The following is a 12,122-nucleotide window of genomic DNA, read 5'->3' on the forward strand; positions in this document are numbered from 1 at the left end:
TCAATTTCATCAATCGCATCCTCAAAAACCAAGACCAGGTAGGGGGTCTGGAGGGGGCCCTTTGAAGGGCGGTACTGTTGCATCCGTCGGTCTCAGACGGCTTCGATCTCTATGCCTCACCTTTCTTCCTTTTCTCTCCACAAGCCTTGGGAAGATGGCTGCTGCTGCGTCTTCATGCTGCTCTCTCCGGCGTCCCCGGAATGGCAACGGCGATGGTGTTCGCCACCTATGTCTTTATCCACGTCATGGCGGGAACCTCGGAGGCGTCCCCTCTGAGTGACGTCACGACATCCGGATATTTAGCCTGCCCTTTGTTTGCTAACAAACTGAGTTAGCAAGGATTGGAATGCCTCCGGTCTAAGCTGCTCTTCCGCTTCCTTGCTGCCGCAAAAAGCCTGCTCTCTGCCCTTCGGGGTAATTCTTCTCTAACCTGGGTACCCGCTCCTCGGGGGTCCTTTTGCTCTCTTACAGGTACCTATCTGGGTTATCGGGTACTCACTCCTCGAGTGCCTGCTCTTCCTACTCTGATGCCTTACTACCTAATTCTGCCTGCCAGGATCATCACCAATACAGCTATATACTTCAGTGAGTACCTATCTATTCAGTCTGTCTCATCTCCAGCTTCAGCGCTCAGAGTCTGCATCCAGGACTTTCCTTTACTACCATGCGCTGCCTACCATTTACTCGAGTGTGGGACTGGTCTCCTCTGCTGAGAACCCCTGGACTGCTTCAACTAAGTTACCTCACTGCTGCCCCTCCTGGGCAGTACCACTGAGCTGTATAATAAATACAAATTCTCTGTATTTGCGTATAAAGAGTCTAGCCTAGTACTGCGGGTCCTCATGGGGCTCCTCCCTGTGGGCATGACCATCACCGCAGTACCCAAGAATCCACTCCAACACCTCAAAACCATAACAGACAGTTCTTTGACTCGACCAGACTTAGCCAGCTAAGTCATCTGACTAACTCTGAATATCATAGTTGGTCGGTTAACTTACCAATGAACTCAACTCTTCCCAGTTATGCCCCTGGACTGCGCCTAACTTATCCAGCTTAATTCTAGCCCCCTATGTTATTAGTCGGCTAGAATTTAGCCGAATAAGGGCTGAATATAGCCAGGTAAGCCATTTATTATTATTATTTATTTATTCAATTTTACAACTTATACACAAAGAACCCTTTGCATTCAAACAGGAGGATGAATCATAAGAAAAAAATATTACACCACATTAATTGTAATATACAATTATTTTTAAACGAAAATATTTATCCCCTTTTTTCTAAGTAACATGGGAAAGGAACAGAAAAAAGAAAAGGAGTAAATAAGAAAAAATTTAAACTAGCACTCTGCTAACATCCCATTCATTTATAAATTAGAACCAGATCTTTTTAGGTTATAGGGGGTTCCTTTCTGGCATCTATGAAGCCCCTTAACTGTTCTGGATTAAAGAAAACATAAGTGTTCCCAGAGTGCTTTACTACGCATCTTGCAGGGTAACGTAGAAGAAAATTTGCACCAAGAGCTATAACTTCAGGGCGCATAGTTATAAATAATTTTCTGCGTAGTTGTGTAACCCTGGAAAGGTCAGGGAAAATACGGATTAATCCACCTAAATATGTTGTATTAATTGCTTTAAAATAGTGTTTCATTATCATGGCTCTATCATACTCTGAGAACAGAGAAACAAAAAGTACAGTTCTTTCAGATATTTCAAGTCCAGAACTTTCCAAATACTGAGATAAGTTGTTAAAGTTCCCTGTATCCCCAACTGGGGATATCTGTATTTGGCTCTGTCCTTGTCTTAAAAATAAAATCTTTTTTACAGATGGTATCTGTTCTTCTGGGATCTGTAGGATTTCCTTCAGATATCTCTTAAAAGTTAGTAATGGGATTTCCCCCACCACTTTCGGGAAATTCAAAACCCTTAAGTTTAATTGTCTGAGATAATTTTCTACTGATTCTAGTCGTCTTGTTAGAACCCCCTGGTCTTTCACGCATATAGCATTTATGTCAGACATTTGTTTTAACTCTGATTTTACTTGCTGTAATTCTTGTAATTGTTCTGTTCCCCTCAGATGTAACTGTTTATCAATAGAGTCCATTTTGAGTGAGATTTCCTCCGTTTTTTGGGCTTGCTCATTAAATGCCGTGGTTAACCCCGCAACCAGGTCCCATAGGGACTCTGTTGTGATTTCCGTCGGTCTTTTCACCTCTATGGGACCTCTTACTAGACCACCCGTTCCCTCTCGTCCACCCACAGCTGTTTTAAATCTCTGCAGCATATCCTCATTTCGGTACTCACTCCTTGCTGCAGCTTCAAGGGGGCTCGAGGCATCGGGTGATCCCTCCACTTTCGCGGGACTTCCTGGCAGTCCACCCGATGAAGTCGCTCCTGTGATAGTTTGCACTGGCGACACAACTTGCCCAGTTGTCCACGCTGAGGTAGCATTCGGCGGTAATCGTGGTTCTGGTGGGGACAGCGATATATCCCCAAGCGGGGAAGGGACTCCTCTTCCCTCACCGCTAGCGGGGCTCGCTGTCCCTAGTGGAATGGGTGACGCAAAGTCAGTAATTACCCGCTGTCCTGTGGTTGGTGAGGGGTCGGGTGGATAAACCCTCACCTTCCCCTTTCTTTTATGTGGCATTGTTAAGAAATTCTATTTAGAATAAAGGAAGACAGGAGGGCTGAAATTGCGTCACGGCAAGATTTTCCAATCTGTGGCGACTCGCGCCGGACGGCGACACGCGCCGAGGGAGACCAGCTTTTGTACTGCCAGTCCCAAGCTGATGACGTCGGCGTCGTCGATTCGTGGGCGGGGCCCCAGGGGCCGGGGAAAAGCGTCTCCTCTACCCCAGCAAAAAGGTAATCCGGCTCGGCTAGTCAGAAAGTTCTTTCTAAGGAAATCTCCTCTGCTCCGTCCACCGAACGCCGAGGGAGACCAGCTTTTGTACTGCCAGTCCCAAGCTGATGACGTCGGCGTCGTCGATTCGTGGGCGGGGCCCCAGGGGCCGGGGGAAAAGCGTCTCCTCTACCCCAGCAAAAAAGGTAATCCGGCTCGGCTAGTCAGAAAGTTCTTTCTAAGGAAATCTCCTCTGCTCCGTCCACCGAACGCCGAGGGAGACCAGCTTTTGTACTGCCAGTCCCAAGCTGATGACGTCGGCGTCGTCGATTCGTGGGCGGGGCCCCAGGGGCTGGGGAAAAGCGTCTCCTCTACCCCAGCAAAAAGGTAATCCGGCTCGGCTAGTCAGAAAGTTCTTTCTAAGGAAATCTCCTCTGCTCCGTCCACCGAACGCCGAGGGAGACCAGCTTTTGTACTGCCAGTCCCAAGCTGATGACGTCGGCGGCGTCGATTCGTGGGCGGGGCCCCAGGGGCCGGGGAAAAGCGTCTCCTCTACCCCAGCAAAAAGGTAATCCGGCTCGGCTAGTCAGAAAGTTCTTTCTAAGGAAATCTCCTCTGCTCCGTCCAGGTAAGCCATTTAGATGGATAACTATTATGTTATCCATCTAAATGGCTTTTCAATATGGACCTCCTTAGGTTGTATATAGTTTTCCATTAGTATAGAAGAAAAACAGAAAACCTTATCAGGTACATTTTAAAAGAAGCATGCATGCACCCTTAAAAGCACACATTGGGCACGGAGCAAATATATGCTTAATTTTATATCTTGAGTGCAAGTACACGTGTTTCATTTTAAAATATCCCTGCCGCTCGTATGAGTGCAGTCTTTATGCATATACTCGCACAAGTGACCATATTGGGGTGGGGGGTGGGGAGAGAGAAAGAGAGACAATATGACACTCTAGAGAGAGAGAGAGAGAGAATCTGACACTCTATATATCTCCCACTGTAAGAGGGGCACTTTCAACTCAGGGTGGGTTTTTGGGGGTTCATGGTCTACAGACCCTTGTGCCCGAGGCAGACAATATAACATCGCGCCCCCCGCCCCCCAACCCACCCTGAGTTGAAAGTGCCCCTTTTACAGTGGGAGATATATAGAGTGTCAGATTCTCTCTCTCTCTCCCTCTCCTCAAAATCTCCACACTTGCGCCTCATCTGGACAAGTAGTAATAAAGTTATACAGGTGACATGGCATGCGTTGCCATGCAAAATTGGGGTTACATGTGTAAGTCTTGGCCCCACCCCAGAAGCCCATGCCCCACCCCTTTCTGCCTCCTTATTCTTGACACACATACAGGTATGTACATGCATATTTCCCGTTTTCTTAAAATTCACATTGCTCACATGTGACCCACTCCGCATGTATGAGGCCGTTTTTGCACAAGCAATGCTTTTAAAATCTACCTGTAAGTTAAAAGGCATTCATTTCAGTAGTCTCTGTACAAATGAGACTCTGTTAACAGTATGTGACATCTCTAACTTTCAGTTTAGATCTGCAAAACTCCTTTTTATGCTGTTAGTGGCTGAACAGACAAAGTGAAGTTTGAAGCTCAAGTATAGAAACATGACAGCAGAAGAAGACCATATGGCCTATTTTGTATCACAGGTTGCTATCTAGGCCCTGAATGACCTATTTGACAGTCTTCTGAAACATACTGCTCAGAGCCAGCCATTTGCAGTAAAATAGCTTTATTCCAGGAGTCAGTGTTCAATTTACTCTTGTAACTATCAGTTCTTTTCCTGAGACAACAGGATTTTCCCAGTAAAATACTTTGATCAACAGCTGTAGGCCAGCCCATTTTCCTAGGACCACATAGAACCTAGTCCCAACTGTACCTTTTTGCAGATACAAAATTCCTAACTATATAGGCTGTGGGCATCTCTTTATCTGGGTCTAGGTAAGTCCTGTCTTCTGGCTCTCCACCTGGTTCTTCTCCTCTCTCTGGCTCAAGAGACACGATGATTCTCTAATTAGCCTCAGCTGTGTCTCCCAATTAGTAACATACCTTTCTATGGCTGCTACCTTAATCCTAATTAATTCTTTATCAAGAATCTAAAAACTAGGAGGATCCAAGATGGCTGCCATAGAACTCATGACGTGAGCATGACGTTTTTTCTCTTTACACTTTGGAAAGAGAACTGCCTCAAATACCACATTCTGCCCGAGAAAGGCGATCAAAGGAGTGTGCCAACCCCGTGGTTCCTCTGGAACCCCTTTTTGTAGGTCCAATGGATGCTCATGTCCAGCGGGGTACTCGATCGGGAGTTTCGTCCTTGGAAAGGGAGGCAGAGGTGGAACTCCCTGCCCCCTCTCCAGACTCTGTAACATCATTATCACTGATCGATAAGGATCCTCCGGTCAACCCGGCTGCTTGCAGAGACAGCCGAATCCTGGCAGTGGGGGCGAATACTGAAGATGTGATAGCCCCTAGATCCAACACGGGGTCAGGAGATGCCGAGATCCCTGGAGCTTCAGCTGATGGGGGTCCTGTTTGGGGTAATGCCGGCTCACCTGTTGTCAGAGGTTTTACCATCTTGGAGGATCAATCATCTGTTTACTCATTGACTTCACTTCAGAAACAGTCTGTGCCGTCACTGGTAAGACTTTCACATATATCTTTAGAATCCATATGGGAAGCTATTGCTAATTTGGAAACCTATTTTAGCATGCAATTCAATCCTGTTACTAAGAGGATGAATGACATTGAAAAACAAGTTTCATCTTTGAAACTATCTAAGGCTTTTATACAAGAATATGTTGTAAAAATTAAACAGTCATCTCAAATTTTGAATTCTTCTAATGATTTTCTGATTAAGGAAAATCTATCTCTGCAGCATAAAATTGAAAATCTTGAAAATGTGATCCGAGGTAGAAACCTTCGTTTCATTAATTTTCCTAACTTGCTTCATATTACAGCAAAAGATATGTTTCAGAAGTATTTACTAGAACATCTTAAGGCTCCCGAGTCTGTTGTTCCACCTGTCTCTAAGATTTTCTGTTTTCTACCATTTAAAAAGAATGAACAACAAGGAGAAACTCAAGAAATGGACATTTTGACATCTAATTTAGATATTTCTACACTTTTGGAAACGTCAGATACTGTTTTGGCTCAGGCAGCCACAATGGTGGTCACTTTTGCTTTCGAAATGGATTGAGACTGGATTTTGCACTTGTTTTTTTAAACATTTGCTTGAACCCTTTTTTCAAATGGCAGATATTGCCCGGCAGACAAAAAAGAAGCATCATCAGTTTCTCCTAATGCCTTCTAGGGTGTTTCAGATTGGGGCCACATTTACTTTAAAATTTCCCTGTAAATGTATAGTGAAATATAAAGGATCTGTATATGTATTTTTTGTTCCCTCTCAGTTATCTGCTTTTTTTATGCGATAAGTGTGTGCCCCAACCCGGAGTTACTGAGTTTGATTCTCCTGTTCCTCTCCTAGATGGGTGAGTTCCCCATCTGATATATTATACCTGCTATAATTATATGTAGCTCCACTTTTTCTTTAGTTATTTCACTATACTGTTAAGTAATGGATCCTCTATAGTGGACTTGTGGAGAAAAGTTGTATTATTCCCGTTAGATAACATTGTATAAAAATATTTTCCTTTACTTTTCTCCTTTTCTAACTTCAAGATTGTAATTCTTGAAATTGTATTGACAAAAATCATAAATAAAGAATTAAAAAAAAAAAGAACCTAAAAACTATATTTCCCAGTAGCCCTGTGCTTCATGTTCCTTCTGGCTTTACAGTTCCTTATCCAACTCTTATTTACTTTTCATCTTGAAAAAGTGTTCCCTCGGACTTCTCTTTAAAGCCCCCTCTGCCTTCTGGAATCTCTTAAGTGTCCTATCTGACAAATCCTACCACTGGTAAAACCATGCTGCCTTGGATCTTGTAATCCAGTGGATTTCAGAAACTGCACTCTCCTCTATTTTAACAGCAGTTCCATTTATTAACTCTCCCCAGAGGTCAGACCAACCAACCTGTAGTTCCTAGCCTCCTCCTTTCTTCTACTTTTGTGAATAGGGTCTACTTTAAGTTTAGCTAGATTCTTATGAACAAACTTTTCTGAAAATCAATTGAGGTTTACCTCATTTCCAGTCCTATTTGTGTTTATTTTATGCAGTCCTGTTCCTGGCCTTTTCACAGTGAATGTCAAACAGAAATATTTCTTAAGCAAATCTGCTTTTTCCTTGTTAGTCTCTATATATGCCTCCCCTTTGCCTCTTAAATGTGTTCTTTCTGTAGCTGAGGATATCAGAAAGGACAATAACTATTGGATGATGTTTGATAAGTGTTTGCTGACATTAGCTACAGAAAAACATGCCCTATAGTAAGGGCTGGAAAAAAAACTCGTGCACTAGGATACCTTGGCACCTAAAATACAGTGTTATGGAAAAGCCACTGCCAATATCAGGAGAGGGGACTGAGCCCAAAAAGCTGATGCCAATGATGGGTAGGGGCTGGAGCCTTCCCTTTGAGCTACCAAGTGGCCAGAGATTGTTGAAGCAAAGCATCACAGAAGGGATTACATGCTTCATGTGCCCCATTCTTGGAGTGGGTGCATTATTATTACTGAAACAAGGGGATTGGTAAGAGACCACGTAAATAGGATCTCTAAGGATATTCCTGCAATTTAAGGGCTTGTGGCCACTGCAAAGACCCTAAGGAGATATGTGAAGTCTCTTACCAGAAACCCTGCTCAGTGTTAACCTCTGAAAATCTGAATCTGAATTTGAGTAATTAAGCCTGTTTTTGAGTTAAAGCCTACAATTTGTAAACCAGGTTGTGTAAACTTGAATAAAATCAGTTCTGGAAGGATCCTTTGATCTTATACCAGGTTGAGAAGTCACTGCTGCTCTAATGTTGGGCCCAGGATTGAGAAATGTTGCCTGAGACACCACAACCTGGAGTTGGAAAAGAAGACCCAGGGGAGGGGGAGAAGAGTGATAGTGGGGATGTGGGGTGGTAAAGATAAAAGAAGGGAAGACAGTGCCTGGTGGGAGAGGGAGAGAGGCTCTTAGGGGTTGCGGAAAAGAGGAGAGAAAACTTGGAGGGAAGGGAGAGCAGGTATTGGGTAAGGGGAAGAGTGCCTGGAGGCAGAACAAAAAGCAGGGAGAAGTAGGGATGGTTCTAGATGGAGAGGAAAATGTGGGACGAGAGGTGGTGCCCTCACGCGTCACCTAGATAGGATTTTAGACAGTGCTGGGGAGGAGCCAGCTGTCGTGGTACATGTGGGCACCAACGACATAGGAGAATGTGGGAGGGAGGTTCTGGAAGCCAAATTTAGGCTCTTACCCTGTTTCCCCGAAAATAAGACAGTGTCTTATATTAATTTTTGATACCAAAGAAGCACTAGGCCTTATTTTCAGGGGATGTCTTATTTTTCCATGAAGAAGAATTCACATACCGGTATATTGTTGAACAAAAAAATGAATTTGCTCCTCGAGGGCCTGCTCTCCCTGCCTCGGTGACTGTATTCAACTACTTCTGCCTGCTGGGATCATTTTTAACTTGCTTCCTTTTCTCCATTGGGAAAAACTGAAAGATGGAGGCTGCTGCTGACTCAAACCTAGAAAATGACCACTGATGTTACTGAATCCTGAGAGAACGGGGCATTGAGCACATTGTCCATTTCCATCCATTCTTCTCCATTCATTTGTTGATCTTTGAGAGAATGCAGAAGAAAGGAAACTCAGACTAATCTGATTAATTTGATTCCTTCCTTCTTATAGCAATTTGTATGAGATTTTATTAATCTAGATGTCCAATTATATCACCAATATATAGGGCAGTTGCTGAACAAAACAAAACAAAGCTTGCATTATCTTCCCTTTTGGGCTTGAGTGCTCACAGACAGATCGATACTCTAAGGCTGCGGTAGAAACAGTGCGGCAGTGCCGGGCACACCTCGTTCCCCGCACGCACAGTTCTCTTCACCTACCGCTCGATACTCTCTTCAAATTGCATGCAAATGCATGCCGCGTCTGCGAAGCGTTAGGCAAGCGTTAGGCCCGCGCAACCCATTTTACTGTATAGGCGCTAATACAGCACCTATACAGTATCCTGGGTGCGCTGGTACCTGTCATTTCAAATGTCATTTCAAATGACATTTGAAATGACAGGTACCAGGAAGTGGATGGTTCCCCCCCTCCCGAAGCAAGGCGCAGGGCGAAAATTAAAACGGGAATAAAGTGTAAAAAATGGGAGTAAAACCAAAGGGAGTAAAGTGTAAAAAACCATGGACGACCTCCATATTAACATTGCAGCGTAAGTTGTTTATATATATGTATAAATACCTGTCACTTTCCTGTCACTTTCCGAATCCCCCAGGCGTGCGGTCATCGAGGCGGCGGTGGGAGCCGGCGGGCGGGTGGGCGCCCGTTCATCCAGGCGGCGGCGGGAGCCGGCGGGCGGGTGGGCGCGCGTTCGATCCAGGCGGCGGTGGGAGCCAGCGGGCGGGTGGGCGCACGTTCGATCCAGGCGGCGGCGGGAGGGTGGGCGCGCGTCTATCCGGGAGCCGGCGGGCGTGCATTCATCCAGGCGGAGGGAGCCGGCGGCGAAAGCGGCCTCCGGCAGCCCCTGCCGGTAGTGAATGAATGCGCGCCTGTGCGACCCGTGCGATTTCGGCGCTCAAGGTGTGACGTCATGACGCTTGACGTCGCCTTGAGCGCCGAAGTCGCACGGGTCGCACAGGCGCGCATTCATTCACTGCTGGCGGAGGGATCCAATGAGAGATGAGGACATGGAAAGAAGATGAAGATGAAGGATCAGGAACCACAGAGGAAGACAAGGGAATTCCCACAAGAAACAGAGTGCCTTGAAGAAGCGAAGATGGACATCAGAGCCTTCTGGACGAAGAGCTGGAACAGTGGAGAATCCAGGAGCAAGCAGCTCCTTGCGAAGGCGAAGACGGACTGAAGGAATGCCCTCTTTATAGGGCTGAAGAGGAGACGCCTCAGGAACGTCGTCAGGTGGAGCCAGGAAGGACTGCCCACCGCTGGCCCTTTAAATCGGCTGAAGAGGCGTGGCTGTGCGCCTAAAAGGCAGGACCAGGGACAGCAGCAGCCATGTCGCGGAGAAGGAGCAGGAGCGGCACTAGGTCACAAAGCAGGGCCCAGCGTAGGAGGCGGCTTCCTGCCGCAGGAGAGGATGGTGGGAGCGGCGGCCTCCGGGCCACGAAGGCAGGACTACGGAGGCCCTGCCAGCGCAGGGAAGATGTCGGTGGCCTCCTGCCGCATGGAAGCACGGTGGCACAGCCCGCCGTGTAGGAAGAAGGCGTGGGTGGTCTCCGGACTTCGTGTTCCTGAGACTACGCTATCTGACTCCTGGACTTGGACTCCTTCTGGTACCCCCTCCTCGGGTGCCAGTGTACACTCTATGGGGACTTGGTCTCCTGGCCTCCCCTGTTCCTCGGGCTGGCCCTGCGCCTCCTGGAGTCCTACTCTGCAAGGCTCCCCGCTCTTCTGGGTTGCCCCTGGAACACCTCTGCTACTCAGGAGTTCTACCTCAGTGCTTCCCCGCTCCTCAGGGTTGTGACTACGTGCTGTACAAGTCTGACAGCGCCTCCCCGCTACTCGGGACTGCGCCTACGTGCTACTCAAGAGACTGTCAGTATTTCCCTGCTCCTCTGGGCAGTGCTCTCGTGCTACACTGCGTCTGCCGCGCCTTCCTGCTCCTCGGGGACTTAGGGAATGGCCTCTGCTAATACTGGCATCAGTAGCATGGGATCTTCTTTGTGTTTGGGTACTTGCCAGGTTCTTGTGGCCTGGTTTGGCCTCTGTTGGAAATAGGATGATGGGCTTGATAGAGCCTTGGTCTGACGCAGCATGGCAATTTCTTATGTTCTTTGAACTGTAGATACTGTATTTAATAGATATTCAGAGTAAAAAACAGAGACACTGCTTTTTCGATTATACTGCTTATAATGTTAATAGAATGACCCTCACCACTTGTTGAAACTTGTTTTGTTCCGTTAACTCGTTTATGATTTAATAATTTCTGTAAAATCTTGAAACATGGAAGCATAGAGGGTAATTTTCAGCTTGCTCCTGAGCTCCTAAGATCATCAACTAAAACTTAGTTAGTGATCAAATGCTCATCTTCAGCTGCACGAAGTTGAGTATGAGAATTGTCCCTAAATCTAGGTAGATCAACATTTGGCCTTCATAGATTTAGGGCTGCCTTTTATATGCTGATAAATTCCTCTGATCCCCAAGAATGCCTCTGGGGCCGCACACTTTTTTTCAGTGGCTGAATGTAGCTGCGTTGAGAGGAGAAAATGTTGGCTCAGTAGGATCTACACAATCCAACACACTTAGGGACTCCCAAAATATTACCACAAATACACAATGGGCCGAATTATAAATGCCCTGCGCGCCGGCGCGCCTATTTTGCGTAGGCCGCTGGCGCGTGCACAGCCCCGGGACGCGCGTAAGTCCCGGGGCTTCGTAAAAGGGGTAGGGAGGGGGCGGGGCCGGGGGTGGTTCGGGACGGGACCAGGGGCGTGGCGCCAGCCCGGGGGCGTGGTCGAGGCCTCCGGACAAGCCCCCGGGTCGGGTGATGGTGCGCGCAGATTTACGCCTGCTTTCAGCAGGCGAAAATCTGGCAACAAAGGTAGAGGGGGTTTAGATAGGGCCGGGGGGGTGGGTTAGATAGGGAAGGGAAGGTGGGGGAAGGGTGAGGGAACAGGCAACGCTCGCCGGGCTCGGCGCGCACAGGTTGCACAAATGTGCACCCCCTTGCGCACGCCGACCCCGGATTTTATAAGATACGCGCGGCTACGCGCGCATCTTATAAAATCCAGCGTACTTTTGTTCGTGCGTGGTGCGCGAACAAAAGTACGCCCTCGTGCAAATTTATAAAACCTACCCCAATATCAATATCAGTTTTAAATTGATCTTCAATATCACCTTTCAACTGTTTATATCCTTTATTATTACATATCACATGAACATATGTTTAATATAACAATCATTAAATACTTAATTTAAATTACATTGAACACATCATTTCTAATAACATGATATTCAACAGTACATACATCAATATAATTACCCCTCAACATTCATATAACTTGTCACAATATGTATTCTAATGATTTCAATGTTAAATCACAATGTTGAATACACCCAGTCCGGACAAGTCCTAGCTCATAATCATCATGTTATCCCAACCCTAACCCCCTAATATCACACAATCACACTCATTCATTC

The 12,122-nt window shown here is 46.5% G+C and overlaps 1 protein-coding gene across 4 annotated transcripts in view; it reads left to right on the forward strand.

The window, feature by feature from the left end:
- The window catches only part of SSBP2 (single stranded DNA binding protein 2), a 596,076-nt gene that overhangs the window by 493,338 nt on the left and 90,616 nt on the right, over positions 1 to 12,122 (forward strand). The gene's annotated exons all lie outside the window — the stretch shown is intronic.

Source organism: Rhinatrema bivittatum, chromosome 1 (assembly GCF_901001135.1).
Source record: "Rhinatrema bivittatum chromosome 1, aRhiBiv1.1, whole genome shotgun sequence".
NCBI lineage: Eukaryota > Metazoa > Chordata > Amphibia > Gymnophiona > Rhinatrematidae > Rhinatrema > Rhinatrema bivittatum.